The 8,179-nt window shown below is 37.2% G+C and overlaps 1 non-coding gene across 1 annotated transcript; it reads right to left on the bottom strand.

The window, feature by feature from the left end:
- Nucleotides 1-4,504: 4,504 nt before the first annotated feature.
- On the bottom strand, nt 4,505-4,634 carry LOC116906464. Its single transcript, XR_004388719.1, has one exon. It is a non-coding gene; the product is annotated as a small nucleolar RNA SNORA17 (small nucleolar RNA).
- Between the last annotated feature and the right edge of the window lie 3,545 nt (nt 4,635-8,179).

The following is an 8,179-nucleotide window of genomic DNA, read 5'->3' as shown; positions in this document are numbered from 1 at the left end:
ATATCTGAAAGCAAACTGAGAAAGATATGAAGAGCAAGTCAATAGGGAGAATCCCTTCAGACTTGGCTTCCATGTTCCAATCTTGTGTTCCTACCCTGAGTTCACATCTTGATGGAATATAGAATAAGCTTTATAATCCCCAAGTTGCTTTTGGTTGTGATCACAGCTCTAGAAAGCAAACCATGGCACTGTTTAACACAATGCTGTCCAGCTGCATACATTTTTCTATCAATTTAATAATCTTATGTTTTCTAGTTAAAGTTAAATTTTATATTTATACATTGGGTTCTTTTTTTTTCTCTTTCTGTATATTCATCTGTTAATGGATCTGGAGGTTTGCTCCACTTTCTAGGTATTTTGAATAATGAAGCAATAAATGTGGATGACAAATATCTTTTTGGAATAATAATTTAGATTTACTTTTGATACATACTCAAGAATGATATACACATGTTATGTTTTTAGTTTCTTGAAAAACTTCTATCAATTTTTATGATGGCTACATGAATTTACATCTCCATCAATAATAATTAAATTTCCTCTTCCTCTGAATCCTCACCAACATTTATCATCCCTCATTTTCTTGATGGTAGACTTCTGACTATGGTGAATTTGATAAGTTGGATTTTTTTTGTTTAAATTTTGTCATGATATATGTACATATGCACATAGATTAGTAGAAATTTTATATAATATGTATCCTAAAAAATTCTCATGTCTAAGGTATAGCTGATAAAGATTGTTTCCCATTTTGTAAGTTGTCTCTTCAGTCTGATGAATGTTTCCTTTGCTGTGCAGTAGCGTCTTAATTTTACGTAGTCCCATCTGTTATTCCGTGGGGCTATTTCCGGTGTTACTGGAGCTCCTTTCAGAAAGTCCTTGCTATGCTTCCCTCTTGAAGTGTTTTCTTTATGTTTCCATCTAATAGTTTCAATATTCAGATTTTAAATTAAGAACTTTGATTCATTTCAAATTGATATTTGTGCAGCATGAGAGATATAGATAGACTTTTACTCCTTGGTTGACAGATCCACGTTTCCCAGTACTATTATTTGTAGAAGACGCTGTTTTTTCCCCTAATGTGTGTTTTGATAACTTAGTCAAAAAGTGAACCTCTAACTGTGCTGGATTTATTCTGAGTCCTCCATGCTGTCCATAGGTCTGCATGTCTTGCTTTCCTGCCATTACCTTACAGTTTTTGCTATTCTGTGTCTTGTATAATTTGAGACCAGATGGCATGATAACTCTAGGATTATTCTTTCTATTTACATTCTTTTCTATTTTGATTCTTTTGAGATACATTTGCTTCTATACACAATTTTGAATTACTTAGTTTAAAGTTTTAATTTTTTGACAATATAATATAATTGCAGCACATTTCCCTTTCCTTTTCCCTCTCCAAACTCTCCCATATACCCTTTTTCATTCTTCTTTAAATTTGTGGCCCTCCTTTTCCCTAATTATTATTACATGCATATACTCATATATATTTGTAAATATAACCTGTTTGGTTCATATAATGTCACCTATTATGTATGTTTTCAGGTCTGAATGTCCCTGTGCCTACCTCTAGGAAAGACCAGCTCACCTTTTCTACTTGTGTGGGAAACCGCATTAGAATTTCGTTTGGTTTGTGATCCATACGTTTGTGGTAATGTCACTCTTTTACAGTATTCTGCCATTCATGAGGAGGGGAATCTTTCCTTCTTCTAGTTCTCTCTTTAATTTATTCTTCAATATCTTAAATTTTTCAAAGGGATATTTTACATTCTTTTCAAGTTTTATTCCTATGTATTTTGCTCTTGATGCTATTGGAAATGAGATTTAGAAAAATAACTTTATTCTGTGAGTATGTCAAATATGTATGTAGGGCATCATGATTGCTCTCATCCTACCCTTTTAATTTCTTTACACATCTCCTCTTCCCTCTTTTCTAGAAATCTCTTTCTCATATCATGGCTTTCGGGTCAATTTTATGAACCTCCAAGTATAACCTGGGCTATCTCTATGTTCACAGGTTTGAAAGTATCCATTGGACCCTGGTAGTGTCACTAGTGGCTACACAAATGAAGACAGTGACACCGCTTCCCTTGAATTGAGCAGGGATGGGTATAGTCTCATCTTCTTCTTACCCTATCCATGATTAGTCATCCATAAGAGCCAGTTGTGCCCAGTCCCAAAGCAGGTAACCACAGCTGCTATGAATTTATAATTACAACAGCCATGTTCTGACTGGAAGATGGTCGTGTACAGCCTTTCTTCCTATTTTCTGGCTCTTATATTCTTTCGGTCCACTTCTCTGAAACGTTCCCTTAGCCTGAGCTTGGGTAATATCTTGTTTAGGAATGCGTCCTTAACTCTCACTTATTCTCAATGTCTTCAGTAGCCATGTGTCTCTGTATATACCACCCTTCACTACAAGGAGAGGTTTTCTCATGTAGGCTAAGAATACCGTGGTATATGATTATAAACATAGATTATTTTTATCTTCAATTTTATTAAATATGGTTAGATATTTTTATCTTTAATTTTCTCAATTGCATTTTTTTTTATTTCACTAGTTTGGTTTAGGAATTTTCAAGCTACTTTATCTTCTTCAGAGTAAAACATCTTAGGCTTTGCACCAGCAGAAGTGAGGTTTTTGGCAGCTGTTTGTTTCAGGTGTTATTGGTGATGCCTCTGCCTAAGACACTGTACAATGATTGCATATGTAATTTAGACTAGGGAGCAGGTATGTTTTCCTGTTCGTTCTCCAAATGATCTTAAAGTTGAAAATTTCAGACCTTTATGACAGTTTTCTACCAGGTAGCTGTAGAAAAATGTGTCCATTCATTCTACAGCTCTGATTTGCCAAGATACGACTCACACGGGAACCTGGAGCTTTAAATTGTTTATTTCAAGTTGAGAAAATGCTTTTATTCTCAGGAGCATGGGTGAATTAAAACAAGATGCTTCACACAAAAGCCCCATCTACCAGGGGTGACAACACTGCAGGAATTGCATCATGAAGTCCCTGAAAATTACATTTTTTTTTAACGTTTTATTGATTCTGTGTGATTTTTCTCACCATGCACCTCAATACCACACATCTTCCCCTCCCCTCATACCTAAACTTTCCCCATAAAAGAAAAAAAGCTTGAGGAAGCTGTAGTGTGGTATAGTGTATCTCACATTATACCCCTATGTCCACACTTCTTTGCCTGCAAGTGTCTTGATATGACTGGTTCTTCTGGTAGGAGGCCTCTGGCTTCTGCTACTTTAGCAACATTGGGACCTCATTGGGACTCTTCTTAGACAGTCCGTTTTTGGCCTGTGCCATGGAGATCCTGCAGTTTTTGATCTGTAGAACTGGCCCCTTCATGCACTTATTAAAAATAGTTCATTGATAGACTAGATGTTAGGGTTGTCCAATTCAAAGTCCTTGATCTGGCCCTGAGAGAGATCTGAGCTGGTTAATCCGATGGCTCTCCCACTCTCTGGCTTTGGAGAGCAGTTCACCTGTAACCCACAACCAGGGCCAGCTCTATCCTACTGTCCAGGCTAAGTGCAGGGCCTGCTCTCCCAAGTACTGTAGCAGTTGAGGGGCTCTTCCTCTCCTCCTCTGATAACCTCCTGGCCAACTTTCCTGACTGCCACAGGTAACAAGAAGTGAGGGGCATGGAGACATCTTTCCTTTGCCCATGTCACTGAGCAGCAGACAAATGGTGGAGCCAACTCTCCCACATTCACATCCTTGGTGCCAGCTTTACTACTAGGGTCTATTCTGTCCAGAAGAGGTGAAGGGCCTACTCTTCTGAATGCTGCAGCTTGCGAGAGTCAGAGCCAGCTCACCTGATCTCATGGCCTGGTACAGTATGTGATGGGTGAAGGGGAAGAGGGTATGTCTCCCTTGTTCATGCCACTGCACAGGAGATGATTGGTAGGGCCTGCTTACTCATTCCTGCTTGGTATCCTCAGCACTGCTTGTTTACCTGCAGCTTCCAATATGTGCTCTCCAGAGTACTGCAGCTGAGTAGGTAGGGGTGAGGTCAGCTCTTCTCTCACGCCTGAAGGCCAGCTCTCCGGTAATGCTCAGGGGTGGGGTCAGTTTTGCATAGCTCTCAGACATCACCATGTTTGTGGTGGCAGCCTAGACCAGGGAGGTCGGCCTGCCCATTCACCAATGGTAACAGATCTCTACTGCTGCATGGTCATGAACCCAGATGTGGGTCCCAAGTAGAAGCACTGTCTAGGACCCCAATATGGTCCCAGGTGCCATCATCAGGCTGTTCCTGACTACCCTTCAGTCTCTAGTTCTGCCTCTCTTCATTGTACCCTTCTGTTTGTCTTTCTTTTCCACTTTCTGCACCACTTACTTGCTCCTTTTAGTGGTACCAAGGGTATCTAAGTATCTGGAGTTACCTCAGGAGCAACCACTAGAGTGCTCTACTCTGCTCATGCATTATGGCGCTGGGCCTGTGTGACACTGGAGTGGTGGTCATCTGAGTCTCACTTTTTTCCAGGGAGTGTTAGGCTACAAATCACTCAGATGTTCATAGGTCAGAACACTTAGTACAGACATAGCCTTTCTTTTGTGTCGCATACTGAAAGACATGTGACACAGCAGTCACACTTGCAATGCTTCTAGTGGGGGGTAAATTACATTTCTTAATTTACCGATGTTCTCAGTATCCCCCTTTTCCCCACAGTAATACTTTATAATATAAAGGAATGTTTCGTAGTGCTTAATAAGACCCTCGTTTGGTTATCCAAATAGAAATCATATGTGAATGGACATTGAATCGTCATTTTCGCAGGATGAAAAGTTGAATAGTATGAGTCAGATCACCTCCACAGAGTTTCTAAATAGATGAGGCCTATGTAAGAAGAGAGTTCTGGTGTAAGTGTCCTGTAGCAGTGACTGACAAGTGATCTTTCTAGTACAGCAATTTGATTTCAAATCCTGCCTCTGCTGTGTTTTTTAGCCATTTGTTCTTGACATTTAAAAAAAATGCCTTGTCTACTTTTTTCAAACGGGTGCATTTGTAGTGTTGAAACCTATCTACCCATGTTACTACAAGGGCTGAATGAGTTACTGAAGAAGCCCTAAATATGCTAAGCCTTGATGTGTGTTAACTAAAATTATTACAGTCAGGGGAGAAGTTGATAAGATATTTGAAGATTCAGTAATTCAAGGATCACTGTGTTAATAGAAACACAGTTAATGTGCTAGACTGACCTGAAGCCATTCATAATTGACAAGAAAAAAAAATAGCCAAGATGGATAGCTATAATCAAATATAGCTAAGTACTAAATAAAAATTGCTTTTAGGATATTTGCTGTAATAAAAGAAATTTGGCCAGAAACTGCAAAAGCTTGCATATTAAAAGCAGCAAAAACAAGAATGTAAGACCAGATTTTGACACAATTGAGGTATGTAAATTGAGTTTTAAAAAATGAATCAAAACAGTCTTTTAAAAGAGTAGTTTTTTTTACTATTTATGTGTATTTTTTGGGGGGGAAACAGAATAAGAGACTAGAAGTCTATGACTTAAGTAATAATGACTCTGATTATTGTTAATTTGTGTAATCTCTACAATCTAATAGAAAAGAGGCTTTATGTATACAACAAATCGTTGTAAATAGTGGGCAAGTATTTTAAATTCCAATCATACACTTTGTTCATCTCCTGTTCATAGTCCTCAGTCCTATGGCGGGCGGACAGACATTCTTTTGCTGCATTCCTTCCTACTGATATGTGGCATTATAATGCAGATTGGCTTTCATTTCTTTCAAACACCCTCCAATCCCACAGGGCAGAACAAAATTCTCAATGGTCATTATTATTCTTGCTTTACAAGCACTACCACTCACACTCCCTATTTAAAATGCCAATAAAAGGACAATACATAAACATCAGAGTGATTAAATGTTCTATATTTTTAGTAATTCACATTCATTTCTCCTTTCTTGAGAACATAATATGGCTGTTGTTTCCTCAGAACCTGGATTTCTATTGTTCCATCATTCACATTTGTGTAGCAATAGCCTGAATTTTTGAGCTGTGTGCATGAATATGTGCAGTGTTTTTATTAAAGCCATGTCCAATGCAGCTTCTCTCACTGAAAGATAAATGATTTCTGCTAACTGGTTTATTTTGTGGCCCAATGAGTTTAACCAGAACTGTCTGAATAACCACAGATTTGGAATTATCCACTGGAGCTTGATAGTCACCAGTGGCTACTCAGCTGAAGACAGTGACTTCCCCTCTGCCATAATCCTTCAGAAGGACTTTTCCTTTGATGTGATGCATGAGAAACTAAATGATCAAAATGTTTTTAAACCCATTGGGTATGTTTTACCTGAAAATAAATAAGAGATTGCCATAATTCTAGGATTGTAGATCTTACTTTTTTGAACAGGAAAAGGAGTCAATAATGTAACCATATCATAGGAATAACAAATGAATAACTAGCTATGACATTTCACACCGCAGCCAGAAGAGGCATAAAGCTACAAAAGATTTTAAAAAGAAAACCCTGTTAGTAGTATAAGCATTGTTTTTGTAGCCTTTGTCCCAAATAAGAGTGCTGGTTTATAAAGATGTATCTACCAGTATCAGACAAGAAAATAAAAACAACCAAAGGGAAATGAAGCAGAGCATTATGGGAAGCCACAGGCAATGCAAGGAAAATCTCATTTTTAAGCAACTAGTAGATATCAGTAAAATAAAAACAGTATGTCAAAAGACTTTAATCTTGAACATCGAGCAGAAAAGAGAGAATTAAATTATATAACATGAAATCCAGAAGGAGTGTGGGGAGTGTCTGTAATCATATTTTATTACACGCATGTATGGATTTATCAAAGCATAGAAAAATAAAGCACAAAGAAATTATAAGAAATAAAAAGGAGAAGAAGATGGAAGAATATATACTTATTAATACTGAGTTTCCTTTTAGATGACATAATGGATAAGCTACTTATTTAGTGAGGATGAAGGTGACAGATGAAGGTGACAGTGTATCAGAAAGCACAACTGCATCTTCCTAAAGATTTTTGATTCTTCACAGAATACATCATTGTCTTCATCATCATCATCATCATCATCATCAGTGGTAATAAAAATAGGATTGCAATTGCATACCTTTGAAAATATTAACAGTATGTTCTTATGTAAATAGGATGCTTCAACCTTAGATTTAAATAGAATATCAAAAGGTGTTAAGTAGCTAAAACAACCTTAGAGAGTTGTTAGAGATATTACAGGAACTGATCTTTTTAAGCTACACCAATCAACACAATATGGTACTGTCCATGGAAAGATGGCTCAGAGGTTTAGAGCACTGACTGTTTTTCCAGATGACCATGGTTTGACTCCCTGTACCCATATAGTGACTACCAACTATCTATAACTCCATTTCCAGGACACCCAACACTCACTTCAGTCCTCCTCAGCCACTGGCTATGCATGTGGTACAAATATATGACTGAAAACAAAACATTCACATACATAGAGTAAGAATAAATAAATAAATAAGAAGCATTCTACTGTCATGAAGACACAAAGAACAATGCAATAGGCAAGAAAGTACTGCACTAAACCTTCAGATCAAAGCCAAATGATGTTTGATAAAAATGTTGCAATCATTCAATGTAAAAATGAAGTCTTTTCAACAAATAACCAAAGAATAAACTTGTATCAATAAAAATGCACTCAAAGTGGACTAAATATCTAAACGTGTGAGTGAGGCCCATAAGAAAACAGCTTAGGAGAAAGACTCCATAATGGTGAATTTAGCAGTAACTTCCTGCATATTGCTTCAAATACACAGGTCTCGAAAATGTAGTAAATAACACTTTATCTAAACTTTTCTGTGAAAAAAGGACCCTATCAACAAATTTAAAAAATATATATAACTAATGGAAAGAGAAGAAATACTTGAAGGTCATATAATTGATGCAGAGGAAACATCCAAGACATTAAAAGGACATATGCAACTCAGTAAGAATGTCAAGGAACAACTAAAACTCTAAAACTGGGAAGGCACATATGTAGACAGTTATTTGAAGAGCTGTCCAAACTATTAGTGCACAGGAGAAGATGTTTCACACCATTAGTCACCAAAGAAACACAAATCAAAAGCAGGTGATATCATTTCATACCCATTCGGATGCTTTTTATCAAAAGCAAAACAA

Source organism: Rattus rattus, chromosome 7 (genome assembly GCF_011064425.1).
Source record: "Rattus rattus isolate New Zealand chromosome 7, Rrattus_CSIRO_v1, whole genome shotgun sequence".
NCBI lineage: Eukaryota > Metazoa > Chordata > Mammalia > Rodentia > Muridae > Rattus > Rattus rattus.
The sequence above is the reverse complement of the archived record's forward strand: the minus strand, read 5'-3'. Positions and strand labels throughout refer to the sequence as shown.